Source organism: Lontra canadensis, unplaced genomic scaffold, assembly GCF_010015895.1.
Source record: "Lontra canadensis isolate GAN:19392208 unplaced genomic scaffold, GSC_riverotter_1.0 scaffold112, whole genome shotgun sequence".
Classification (NCBI taxonomy): Eukaryota; Metazoa; Chordata; class Mammalia; order Carnivora; family Mustelidae; genus Lontra; species Lontra canadensis.
Window position 1 is genome coordinate 2,959,417 of NW_022631106.1, and position 13,901 is coordinate 2,973,317.

Consider the following 13,901-nt stretch of genomic DNA (forward strand, 5'->3'; position numbering starts at 1 on the left):
AAGAAGGTGGTCAAAGGTGGTCAAAGGTACAAACTTCTAGGTATAAGATAAATAAGTACTAGGGATTCAATGTAGGACATGATGTAGCAAACACTGCTGTATGATATATAAGAAAGTTGTTAAGGGAGTTGATCCTCAGAGTTCTCATCATAATAGAAAAATGTTTTCCTTTCTTCTTCTTTTTCTTTTCATTGAATCTATATAAGAAGACAGATGTTAGCTAAACCTGTTGTGATAATCATTTCACAATATATGTCAATCAAACCATCCTGCTATAGGCCTTAAGTTTATACATGATATATGTCAATTATTTATCAATAAAACTGGAAAAGATATTTTATGCTGATATCAAAAAATCGTGTGTGTGTGTGTGTGTGTGTGTGTGTGTAGAGCAGTAACATTACCTCTGTTGTACAAAAAGGAAGCTAAGACTCACAAAGAAGTTTAATTTCAGAGCTGGGGTACTCAAGTCTCTTGACCCTTGACCTATAAGATGTGATCTGAGAAGCGCAAAGAGTCCCCATTCCCCTTAGAGCCACCCCCACCTTGGTCTTGCAGCAGTGCCCAAACCTCCTGTTAGTCACCCTTGGTCTCTGCTGCAGTATTAGCACGATCAATCTGCCCCTTCTAAATAAAGCCTGTAAGGGAGCTAGAATTACTCAGGCATTGGTGAAGTTGGAGGGGAGGGGAATGGATACAAACGTATTAAAACCTACTGGCCTTGGGCACCTGGGTGGCTCAGTGGGTTAAGCCTCTGCCTTCGGCCCAGGTCATGATCTCAGCGTCCTGGGATCGAGCCCCGCGTCAGGCTCTCTGCTCAGCAGGGAGCCTGCCTCCCCCTCTCTCTTTGCCTGTCTCTCTGCCTACTTGTGATTTCTCTCTCTGTGTGTGTCAAATAAATAAATGAAATCTTAAAAAAAAAAAAACCTACTGGCCTAAAAGTCTCACACTTTTACTTAAACTGATGTACTCTATTGGTTATTAACTCCTGGCTTAGTCCTGGGGGAGCTTTATTCATCCCTTGAGAAGCAAACAATGAAAAGGGAGGAAGAAGGAATAAAGAATGAGGAGGAAGAAGACCATTTCTGTGATCAATTTCTCTCTCTCCATAGGTGGCTTCCTAGTAGTCCAGTGGGTGATGACGATGACAACGACGATGATGGCAGTCATCACTGTGTCCATTTTACAGATGGAGAAACAAGGACTTACAGATGCTTACCCGCACCTCCTCGTGCAGACCTGGAGACCTCATTTAACAAAGAGCAACACCCATATTGCACTTTTCAGAACCCTGGGTGAGATATTGATGGTCTCCTCTGAAGGAAAAGTAAAGTAAGAAATTACCCCACTTTTAAGATAAATTAAGTCTTTAAGCTTGATGTGAAAAATGACACCTAGGATATACACCCAGCTGGGAATTTATGAGAGTACAGTCCCACCCCAATAGCCCTTAGATGAAGCAAAATGTTATTAGGACGCTAGGGATGAACCCTGTGCCAGTCCGTCCAGAATTTTAACCTCCAGTGTCCAGTCACACCACAGACAGATGAAGAAAGTAATCCTCATCAGTTTGCCATTGGTTCTGCCTCTGGGTTATCCCTCAGGACTCTGTGGTCACCTCAGATGGCATATCTGTCAGGTTCCCAAGAGAAACAGAACCAATAGGGTGTGTGTGTATGTGTGTGTGTGTGTATTATCATCTCTCTGTAGATGATGGATGGATGAATGGATGGATGGATAGTAGGGGAAAGAGAGATTTCAGAAATTGGCTCACACGATTGTGGGGGCTGGCCAAGTCCAAATTCTGCAGGGCAGTCTGGCTAGCTGGAGACCTAGGGGAAGAGCTGGTGTTGCTGTTTAAATTTGAAAGCTGTCATCTGGCAGAATTCCCTCTTCCTGGAGGACCTCCAGGACATCCAGGACTGGATGAGGTCCACACCCATTATGGAAGGTAATCTGCTTTACTCAGAGTCTACTGATGTGAATGATAATCTCATCTAAAAATGCCTTCACAGCAATATCTAGCTCCCTGTTTGTCCAAAAACTAGATACCATGGCCTAGCCAAGTTGACACATAAAATTAACAATCACAGCTGGGCAGGGAAGTACCCAGAAATGGGGGTGGTTATCTGTGTTTACAAACAGGCTTGTTGCTGAGCTAGACTTGATGGAAGGTAAACAGGACAGAGGTGCAGCCACAGTACTCCTGCTTCTGACCTCGGTCAGAGTCAGGGTCAGGAGTCAGTGTGGCCTCCTGGGGAGAGAGCTGATTCTTTCCAGATGCATTTGAGCAAACTGGCTTGTTGCTACAGGTATGAGAAGAGGTGGCTCTTCTGAGAGTTGTATTACTCCATGAAGCACATCCTGCCCCAGGCCCCACTTGTGTATGCCACACACCCCCATCCTCTCAATAACATTACTAGCACACAGGTAGGAGCACACACACCATCTTCCAGGGAGACCCACAAAGGGCCTTAGAGTGACCAGAGTTCTGGATTGATCTGCACCCACACACTCTGAGGGTTTTGCACTCAGTCAACTTGATCTCCCTGAGCCATCATCCTAGCAGTGTGACAGAAGAGCCGTGGCAAGTCCAACAGGCAAGACAAGCACTTTGAAACCATGGGAGATACTAGACCACTGCATAAAATAGGAAAGTGGTTCTCTCTGATGGGCTTCCATCACAAAGGCTCAAAGGCGGTTGGGGAACTGTAGAGGAAGCGGGGCTTTGGGAAGAGACTTGTTACTAGCAAGTCTGGGGAGAGGAAAAGAGGGAGTAGGTGAAGAGGGAGGGAGAGCTGTAGAGGAGAAGGGGAGCTACTGACCCAGAGCAGCAGAAAACTCTGGTCCTGGTCTCTAGAACAGGAGAAAGAATGAGCTGGAGATATGTCATTCAGAGCCTTGGTGATCGGGGCAGTATGAAGGTGGCCGCTTACCTGGGACCAACACAGAGGCACTAGACGTCATTAGCTGGATATTCCTGGTGAAAGTCATGTATTTTTAGCCTTGATTATCTGAATAACTTGCTTGAGTAGCTCTAACCTGAGGTAAAATTGGATTGGAAAAGAGAGAAAAGTAAAAACCTGGAGTGGGAACTCTGGACAGCAGGGCTGGGCTGGGGCAACATCAGAAGTTGGCAGCTGGTCTCAGGTGTCATTCTCTGGCCTTCCCCCAAACCCCTGTGCTCAGAGGCCCTTGTCTGCAGCTGACCTTCCCACTTGGTGTCCCTGAACCCTCCTCATCGAGGACCTATGGCAGACAGGCCAATGAAGCCTCACACAGTCCTACAAAATGATGAGGCTGTCTCACAGTCATTGTGCTTTGCCTTGCGCTCTCAGGAGGATTTAATACCTCTCATCTCACTTAGGAATTAAGAGTCGCACCCTCCAGGCCTGGAGGTATGACAGGCAAGCTAGTGATTCCATCCAGCCTCTAACTCAGTGGCCCATGATAGCTCCCTTTTTGCACTTTCTGACAAAATACTGAGCTGGTAAAACTCAGAGGACTTTAGTGCTGACCTTGTCTACACCCTTCATTGCATAAGAGAGGAAACTGAGGCCCAAGGAGACTATAAAAACTATGTAAAGTTGCACAACTTGTTGGTAGCAGGGTCAGGATTGGAACCCAGATGACTTTACTCCTAGTTTCACTAAGATTCGTCCTTGCTGAGAAGAGCTTATCCATTTATACTGTGGTGTTAGTGACTAATAATGGCTTAATCTTGCTGTCCTGGAGTATCTCAAGTTTTACTGAAAAAGGAAATTGTCAACTACTAGCCAAGTAGGGCATAAAAGGGTGAGTTAAAGGAGGTTAAAATTAGGATTAAAGGAAAACATTCTGGGTTCTCCTCAGTTCATACTACATAGGCTGTCAGCTCAGCTGTTTACTTAATAGGCTTGAATTGCATAATAATTCACCCACCATACCACCTTAGGGTCTGGCTGGAATGATACACTCTTATAATCCTTGATGTGGAAGGGAACTTGGACACCGTCTCATTATGGACTGGTAAGCACAGGGCACTCTGCCATGCATCTCCCTCCCACACCTTGCAAGACAAACTGATCTCTCCCAGATCCTTTACTCCTCTTTCCTCATCCCCATCACTGCTGAGAAGGGACCAGTTCTGAATCCTTTTCAACCAAGAGCTTGTACCAGTGGATTACAATCGATTAAGGCATTGATAATCAAAGTGTGATCTGTGGACCTGCAGCAGTGGCCTCATCCTGGAGCCACTTAGTGATGCATAACATCAGCCTCAGGCCAGAGCTACCAAATCAGAATCTGCCTTTTGATACATTTCTAGGCAATCCACATGCACACTGAGCTTTGAGAAGAATGGGATTTCTTCCCCTGCTAACACAGAGAGACTATGCTTAGAGTAGTGGAACACTCTTTAGAGGTGGAAGTTTAATGGGTGGAAAGGTCATGAGCCTGAAGCCAGACCCTCTGGGTTAACCCTTGTCACTATTATGTGACTTGGAGTAGGTCACATGAATGAGGCCATTAGACTGAACACTGTGGCCAAATTCATGTCTAATTCACCTCTGAACCCTGGTACCTAGAATGTGTAGGAGCTCAGTAAATGCTAAGGAAGAGAATTACCAGTGGGCTTTGGTTTCCTCCCTCACAACTGAAGGTGTACTAAAGAATGGCTTCCAGGCCTCACATCCATGTGACCACAATACACTGACTCATGTTCTGGCTTAACTAACATGAGACAAGTGGGTTAACAGAAAGCTAGCAGGAAGGGTGAGTTTCTGCCCATGAAAACTTCTTGTGAGTACAGATGCTAGGCTGGGAAGCTGTGGGTTAGGGACACTGGCCTTTCTACTGCTCTGCCCCAGAAACCTTGGTCAGGCCCAGGTAGCTTCCTGTGACCCTCTCTTCCTTGTTCCAGGTCTCCATTGCTTCTTTCAGCTTCTCCACCACACCCTAGACTCCCTGGCTTCTTCCTTCCTCTCCCCAAGCCTGGATATGTATAAGACAGTCTCCCCAGCACCTCACTTCTCTGCCACCCATTCCGTCAGGCATAAGAACACATTTCGGGGGGTTCACCACAGGCAAACTGAGACTGGGGGTTACACAAAGCCCATGGAGTTCCCATAATGCCCCCAGAGGCCTATAATCTCCAAGCCCCCTTTGCACTCCTCACCTCCTACCCTTTCCAGACTAAGGAGGCCATCTTGCTGGAATAGCCTTTTTATACTCAGATGATTTGCAGCACTCAGCTCACTAGCCCCCATCTGGAGGCCCAGTGAGCAGCCCCAGTCTTTGAAAATCTGCCTCTCAAGGGTAGCCGACAGAAATCCAAGAAAGGAGAAGAATGAGGAGGAAGAGGAGGAGGAAAGAGAAAAGGCAAGAGGAGAGGAAAGAAAAAGAAAGAGCCAGAAAAGAGATAAAGGCCCCTTAGCTATTTGAGGGTCTTACTCTAGCCTGAGGTAGTACCTGACATCTCCACAACATGTCCTACCCTCTTTGAGAAACCATCATTTGTTCTCCTCCATGGGCCTGGACTCAGCAGCCTCACCATCCCACCAGGATAGAGTCTCCCTAATGTTTTGGTAAATAAAATAAGGCTGCTGGCTTCCTGGGATTCTCAGGCAAACCAGTCACAGACTGACTTGATAGTAGGATATTTTACCTTATGCATGAGTTGGGTGCTTAAACCTGTATTTGAAAAGTGTTGTAATGCTTTCATTGTAAGGGAAAAAATGAGATATATAAGAATAGGCACTGCAAATACATGCTTGCAAAGTTATTCCCCAAGCAACCTGTTATATTCAAAGCATTTAGCAAATAAAGCAACCAATCAGAACAGATTCCTGGCCATAAACTTGCAGAACTGGGAAGGCTGCCCTGAAGGCTGGGTTCCTATCAGCCTGGCTGCTTCGGAACCCTTAGGTGTCATTTACATGCTAATTATCTTGACTGCCTGGTCTAAAAATCATCATTTCCAAGGCTGGAGCCACTCACTGAATGTGAAATGACCAAGAATTCTGAGCTGACAGAAGGCATGTGCAGTTACCCCGTTGAGCCAAAGACCTGTCTCCAGGACAATATTCTCTCATTGGCAATCCAGGGAACTGGACTGTTCCAACGTGGCTGGCTGATTTCTTAAGATATTCATTCAATTTTATTACTGTTAGTGCCAATCGAGTTAATTTTCTCCTTTGACTCCCTTTTCAGACAAACAGCCGGGCCTTTGAGTCCTGGAGGTCTCTGATGCGCTTGGCAAAGGAGAAAAGGATCCAGACTTTAATTTCTAAATCCTAGTTTAGATTTAACTCAGAGCTGTGAGGCTCATGATCTGAAAAGGGAATGTTTCCAGTGAATGAAGGGCAGAGGGTAGGCAATGGCTCATCCTTGGAGGGTGGGATTAAGTAGGGTGTTGGGAAGGGGGGAGGACAGGTGGCCCACATATGCGGGGGACCAGAGCTCCAGGTATTCAGAGTGCTTGTGAAGAAGGATGGCTTCTTGGAATGCCAGCAGAGGCTGCAGTCTGGGGTCTTGTTACTCAACATGTGGTGCATGGCCAGAAATGTCAGCATCCTGGGAGCTCATCAGAAATACAGACCCACTGGATCCAAAGTTGTAGTTTTGCAAGATTGCCGAGTGACTTGTGTGCATACTGGAGTTTAAGAAGTACTTCTCTAGGCTCTGTTTGGGAACCTCAGCAGGGATGCCCAGACAAACTCAGCACAGAGGAAGAGAGTGGGCTTTCAACACTGGAACACTCCCCACTGGCCTTGGACAAGATACTTCAGGCACAGCAGTCATAAGCCTTCCCCCAATTTTCTGGATGTTGTAAGCGTCAAAGTTTCCAAACAACCCAAGGGAGGGGTGGACCTCCAAAATACGACTGAGATGGAATTTCCCATCCCTAAAGGTGACGGCTTGAAGCAGAGTTGGTGGATTTACAAAGTGTAAGGAAATCTGATATGTCTTTCACCTGAATGCTGTGGAGGAAATTTATAGTCTTTACTTGATTAAATGGATTTCCTGACAAACTGTGTGTGAAATACCTACTCCCTATCATCACCACACTCAATAGATTTTAATACTTATTGTTGAAAATTCACCAAAACATCTGCAATTAGTCGGTTTTTGCTGCATAACCAACTCAAGATCTTAGTGGCTTGTAACAACAAATGCTGCTTTTCTTTGTTCATGGACCTTGGGCTCTGTCTGGCTCTGCAGGAATCAGTTGGACTTGACCCCAAGCCACAGTCTGAGCTTACGTCTCTTCCACGTGTCTCCTCATTACAGTACCAGCAGCTCCCCAAGGCACATCCCTCTCATTGCAGATGGCAGATGGCAGAAGCAAAGCATCCAAGCCAAACTACACAGGCATTTAAAGCCTCTGCTTAGCATCACATATGCTCACTTTTTATTGGCTGAAGCAAGTCACATGGCCACGTCCCGCTAGGTGTGGATGTATGTTCCACCTACTTTATTGAGAAGCAGTGCAAGGTCACAGGGTAGAAGAAGTCGGAGAGGGAGAAATGGGAACAGAAATCCAATTTTGCACAACACTTTAACCCATTTTCCTGCCTTGGTAAACCTAATGAACCTACATAAGGCTGTCTGGGTTGATGAAGTCTCTGACCAGTCAGCGGCTCTCCAGGACCAAGAATGTTAGCAGGCACAGAGACGGCTGCTTCTCCATAGAATGCGGAGGCTGTTATTTTAAATATACCCACTCATTTCTTATGAACCTGATCTGAAGGCAGCAAAAAGCAAAAAAACAGTCAACTTAGGGAATAATTTGTGTGGTCTGGTTAGTCAAGATCTCCCTAATTAAATACAAATTAATTTTTTTAACAATGATTATAAATTTTGAATAATATTTAGTGCATTCAATACATGGTTTTTGGTATAGTAATAGCAGCAAGAGTGATGACAAAATCTATTGAATGCTTAGAATGTGCCAGACACATTCAATCCTCAACCAGTCTTATGAGTTAAGTTATATTGGTATCCCAGTCTTACAAATAAAGAAACTGAAGCCTAATTACTAATAATTATTTTTCTCAGGGTCATACGGTCAGCAAGAAACATGAAATATTCTTGAACTAAACATCTCTTAGCCTTATTGTTCTTGCCTATGAAATGAAAATAATAAACCCCACCCTGATATTATTACTGATAAAGGTAATACGTATAGTAGCCAGGTATATTGTACACTTTCTGTAAAAGACACCTACTTTAAAGGAACACAGCTTCTTGATCTGAAACAGGAAGGCAATCCCTGAGGTCTTTCCTCACTGTAGGAAGTGGGCTTAACTGTACTGGTAATCAACTCCAGAGGGGGAATAATAGCAGATAATCAAGTTATTAATTTCTTCCAAGTTTCCTTCCAAAGTAGTAAATGAGGACTTGAAAACAATATTAAGGCAGGGTTGAAGATTTCTAAGAAGTATCGTACTTTCATCTCTTCCCTGTGGTGGGAGGGGGAGATTCAAAACAGAGGGTGGAGGGAGAAATACAAATTGGTGGTTGAGCTTGTATCAATCTTTTCCTGGGAGCTTGCCAGTGGAAGGCTGGGAAATAGAGCCCACATAACAGAGAAATCAATCATCACCTTTTATTTTATATCTAGACTGAAGATGCCATTCCTGTTGCAAATCCATTTTATAATCCCTAAAGACATGCAAAATCCAAAGACCATAAAAGAATGTTATTAACACATTGAGAAGTGTAAGAATCAATAGAACATGCTTCCTTGTGGAACGTGTTTAAAAAAGAACCAACCACAGACCCCATAGCCACTGAAAGGATAATAAAGAAATACTATGGACAACTCCACATACACAAGTTCAACAACTTAGTTGCAATGGTTCAATTCCTTGAAATCCACAAAGAATCTAACCTCACCCAAGATGAAATAGTTAACCTGAATAGTCTTAGAACTATAAAAACCAATTAAATGTACAATTAAAAACTTTCCACAAAAGAACTCTCTAGGCCAAGATAATTTCACTGGCAAATTGTACCAAGCAAATAATAAAATCAAATATACACAATCTTTTTCAGGACATAGAAGAAGGAAAATGTCCCAACTAGTTTTAGGAGGTCAATTTTACCCTGATATCAAAATCAGACAAAGTACAAAAAATTAAAAATATAGATGAACATCTCTCATGAATTTAGAAGCAGAAATACTCAACAAAATATTACCAAGTTGGATCTAGGAATATATAAAAAGAATCACACACCATGACCAAGTAGGATTTATTCTAGGCATAAAAGCTGGTTCATCATTCAAAAAAAAAATAATTTAAACTTATCTACTATATCAAAAAGCTAAGAAGAAATATATGGTCATGTAAATTGAAATAGAAAAAACATTTCACAAACTCCCAAACCAACTCATGATAAAAAATCTCAGCAGATTAAGAATAGAAGGGAACCACTTCCACCTGATAAATAGCATCAACAAAACCCTTCAGCTGACATCATAGTTAATGGGGAAAGACTGAATGCCTTCCCCCTAAAATCAGAAACAACTCAAGCCAACGATGTCTACTTTCCCCACACTTATGCAACATACTACTGGAAGTTCAAGGCGCTGCAATAAGATAAGAATTTAAAATAAAAAGCATATACATTAGACAGAAAGACATAAAATTTTCCCTATTTGCAGATAACACAATTATCTATATAGAAAATCCCAAGTAATCTACCAAAAACTCCTATAAATGGTAAGTGAGTGGATTAGTCTACCAGTGCTGCCATAAGAAAATACCAGACTGGGTGGCTTAAACAAGGGAATTTACTTTCTCAAAGTTCTGGAGGCTAGAAGTCCAAGATCAAGATCAACAAGGTTGATTGCGGGCTTGCAGACTGTCAGTCTTCTCACTGTGTCCTCACATGGCCTTTCCTCTGTGTGCAGGTTCCTGTGTGTATTTCTCTTCCTCTTCTTATAAGGATACCATTCTTATGCATTAGGGCTCCACCCTTATGACCTCATTTCATTTTAATTACCTCCTAAAAGATCCTCTCTCCAAATACACTCACACTGGCTTCAACATATGAATTTTGAAGGGAGAGAATTCAGTCTATTAATCTTACAAAACAAACTGAGGGTTGCCGGCGGGGGTAGGGAGGTAGGGAGAGGGTGGTTGGGTTATGGACATTGGGAAGGGTATGTGCTATGGTGAGTGCTGTGAAATGTGTAAGCCTGATGATTCACAGACCTGTACCCCTGGGGCAAATAATGCATCATGTGTTAATAAAAATAATTAAAAAAAAAAAGAATGAGTTTAGTCACATCCTAGGACACAAAGTCAAAACACAAAACTCTATCATATTTCTAAATACTAATAGCGAGTAATTGGAACAAAAAAAGGTACCATGTAAAATAACTCCTCTCAGAAAGAATATGTAGGTATAATTCTAACAAAATATACATAGAATCTATGTGCTGAAACTCTGAAAAGCTGATGAAATAAATCAAAGACCTAAATATATGCAGAACCATACCATGTTCATGGATTAGAAGATACAACATAGGAAAAATGCCAGTTTCCCTCCAAACTGACCTATGGATTGGATACAATTTCACCCAAACTCCTAGCAGAATTTTTATAGATATTTGACAAGCTGATTCTAAAGTCAATATGAAAGGCAAAGAAACTAGAATAGCCAAAATAATATTGGCCTTGAAAGAGTCCCGTTATTCAGTTTTAAGATTTACTTTAAAATAACCAAGACAGTGTGGTATTGGCAGAGGGAGAGATACATAGATCAACAGAAAACAATAGAGATGTAGACACAAACAAATATGAATGGCTGATTTTTACCAAACATGCAAAGGCAATTCAGTGGAGATATGATAGTATGTTTAACAAATGATATTGGGATTCATACAAACAAAAAACAGAACTTCAATTTAACCTTATACTTTACACAAAAATTAACTCAAAATGGATCATAGATCCTAATAGAAAATATACAGCTCTAAAACTTTTCAAGGAAAATGTAGAATATCTATGTGACCTGAGGTTAGGCCAAGAGTTCTCAGACATGATAGCAAAAGCGCAATTCATCAAAGAAAAAATTGATAATTTGGACTTAATCAAAACTGAAAGCTTTTGTTCTGTGAAAGATTGTTGAAGAATGAAAACACAAGCTAAAAACTTGGAGGAAACATTTTCAAATCAAGTATCTAACAAAAGGCCTGTATCCAAAATATGTTAAAAAGAAAAACTGTCTTACTCAACAAACAACCCAGTGGAAAAATTGGCAAAAGACTTAAACAGACCCTTCACCAGAAAGAGGATGTGGATGGCAAATAAGCACATGAAGGATGTCCAACATCATCAACCAGTAGAGAAATGTAAATTCAAACTATAATGAAATATCCCCATATACCTATTAGAATGGCTAGAAAAAGAAATACGAACCATGCCACAACTGGTGAAGATTCAGCAGTGTAGAATCCCTGTGTACATTGCTAGCTGAAATGTAAATTGGTGCAGCTAGTCTAGAACAGTTTGGTAGTTTCTTATAAAAATAAATATACACGTGTCATCTCACCCAGTGATCCCATTTTTAGGTATTTGCCCTGGAGAAATGAAAATTTATGTTCATTCAGAACCCTGTCCACAAATGTTTAAGGCTGTTCTATGAGTAATTGCCAAACACTGGAAACATTCTAAATGTCCTTCAGTGAGTAGATGGATAAACAAAGTCAGACATCTATACATTAAGAGGCAAGAAAGTATTAATACATAGAACAATGGAATAAATCTCAAAGGCATTATGCTGAGTGAAAGGAACCACTCTGGAAAGGTTACATGTTATATGATTCCATTTATATGAGATTCGAAATTCTCAAAAAGAAGTATAGTGAGAAAGAGCAAATAAGTGTTCATCAGGAGTTAAGAGTGAAGAGGGTGTAACTAAGGCAACACAGTATAAGACAGCTTTTTGGGTGACGGAACTGTTCTGTACGTTGATTGCGGTTGGTGTGCTTAAACTCATGGACCTTTCCATACCAAAAAAAAGCCAATTTTGATGTATGTTAATTTTAAGAAGTCAATTTCTTGGGGGGACAGGTTTTTTTAATTGGAAGAAATAAACACACATGATGGCAGAAATTATTATTGTCCCCTAATATCCATCCTCCCTTTCTTCCTTTTAATAACGGACTTCTCTCTGCGTGTGAGTGTTGGGAGCGCACATGGCTGCCCAGAGACTGGTTTCCCAGCCTCCCTTGCAGCTAGATGTAGCCCTGTAACTGGGTTTTGCCAAGTGAGGTAGGAGTACCTCCTTGAAAAAAAAAAAAAAAAAAAAAAAAAGGCTATTTATGCCCTCCCTTTACTTCTTCCTCTTTTCCTGGAGGTGGTGCTGATGAGCTACTCTCAACCACAAAGACAAGGACAACTGGAGCAGGCACATTAGACCCATGTGGGGCCAGCTGGGAATCTGGGTGATGGCATGAAGTGGAACCCAACTTTCTGCCCTGGTCTGGTAGGTAAGAGAAAGAAACTTTGAAGTTATGTAGGCTGTTGCATTTTGCAGTCTCTTTGTTGAACCAGCTTACTCCTTACCATAGTTAATACAGATTATTCATTGTAGAAAAATATAAAGGGTAAAATAAAAGTCATCCAGAGTCTTATCCTCCAAAAGAGACACACTTCGATCTCACCTTGGCCCTTCCTATATGGCATGGTAACATTAAAAAAAGAAATCTTCCAAAGAGAATGAGCTCATCTGGCATTGTGTAGATTTCTTGAAGAATCCTGGATTTGGGAGGTGGGATATAGGGATAGAATTCCCCCTTAGATTTCAATACCCAACCCCCTTCCCAGGAAATACCACTGTCTGGACATTGTGCCATTAACATATCACTACTCAGGGTGAGAGTGAAACCAGGTTTATAACCAGTTCTTGTGGAAGACATATTCCTGTAGTATCCTGAGTGAGAGAAATTAGTTCCAAATCATTAAGAGCTTGGTCATTGGAGCTGGAAAGTCATGGGTTCAAGGCTTAGTTCCACTTCTTATTTATGTGTGTAAACTTAAGTATGTGTCTTAACTTCTCAGAATTTCAGTTTCCTCTGCTCTAAAATGGGAATGAATAATACCACCTCCCATTGTGTGAATAAAATATGATAGACATAAAGGTATAGCACTGGGCCTATCACATAATAAGTTCTCAGAGATGGGGGGACTATTCCATTATTCATACACCATATGTTGAGGACCTACAATATGCCAAGCACATCTCCAGGCACTGGGGAGATAGCAGTGAGTGACACACACACGCACAAATTCTTTGCTTTCTTAGATCTTACCTTCCAGTGGAGGAGACAGACAGTAAACAAAATTTTAAAATGATAGTAGATCTGATGAAATTAAGATGGAAAGCGGCTTATTGTTAATAACACTAATAGCTCAGGCATGTGTGAAGATGCTTGGCTCCAGTTTCCTCCCTCAGTTCCACAGGGTCTGTACAGAACTGAGCAGGGTGGGTATGGACACCGAGGACATTAAAGGTCTTAAACAGGAGAGCTCATGCAATGACTATCTTTGTGGGCCATGGTAGGTACCCTGCTCTCTGTGTGAAGTGTTCTCCGTTGCTGAGAATGGCTGAAGCCTTCACCTGTCAGAGCCCTGCAGTTACAGGGCAGGAGGATGAGCCTAGTGTTCTAAGGACAGGGGCAGGAGGCAGAAGTTTCTGGTACACCAACAAGGTTTCAGATCTTCTGACCCTCTCTTGAGAATGCAGATAGCCCCCTTTGGGGGCCACTAGAGAATAGAGTTAACTTTTCCAGCTGAATGGATGGCAGGTTGTTTCTACTTAGAAAGAATTTCTCTATCTGTGAACCAAAAACTAAACAGCAGTTCTCAGAACTCTGTTATTTATCAGAATCCCATCTAGATTAGAGAAAA

The 13,901-nt window shown here is 42.1% G+C and overlaps 1 long non-coding RNA gene across 1 annotated transcript in view; it reads left to right on the forward strand.

Annotated features, from left to right (window-relative positions):
- LOC116856788 overlaps positions 1 to 1,148 on the forward strand; it is a 75,915-nt gene extending 74,767 nt beyond the window's left edge. Inside the window, exon 3 of the long non-coding RNA XR_004380625.1 lies at positions 1,113 to 1,148. This is a non-coding gene — a long non-coding RNA (uncharacterized LOC116856788). The remainder of the gene's footprint in view (positions 1 to 1,112) is intronic.
- Positions 1,149 to 13,901: the final 12,753 nt, after the last annotated feature.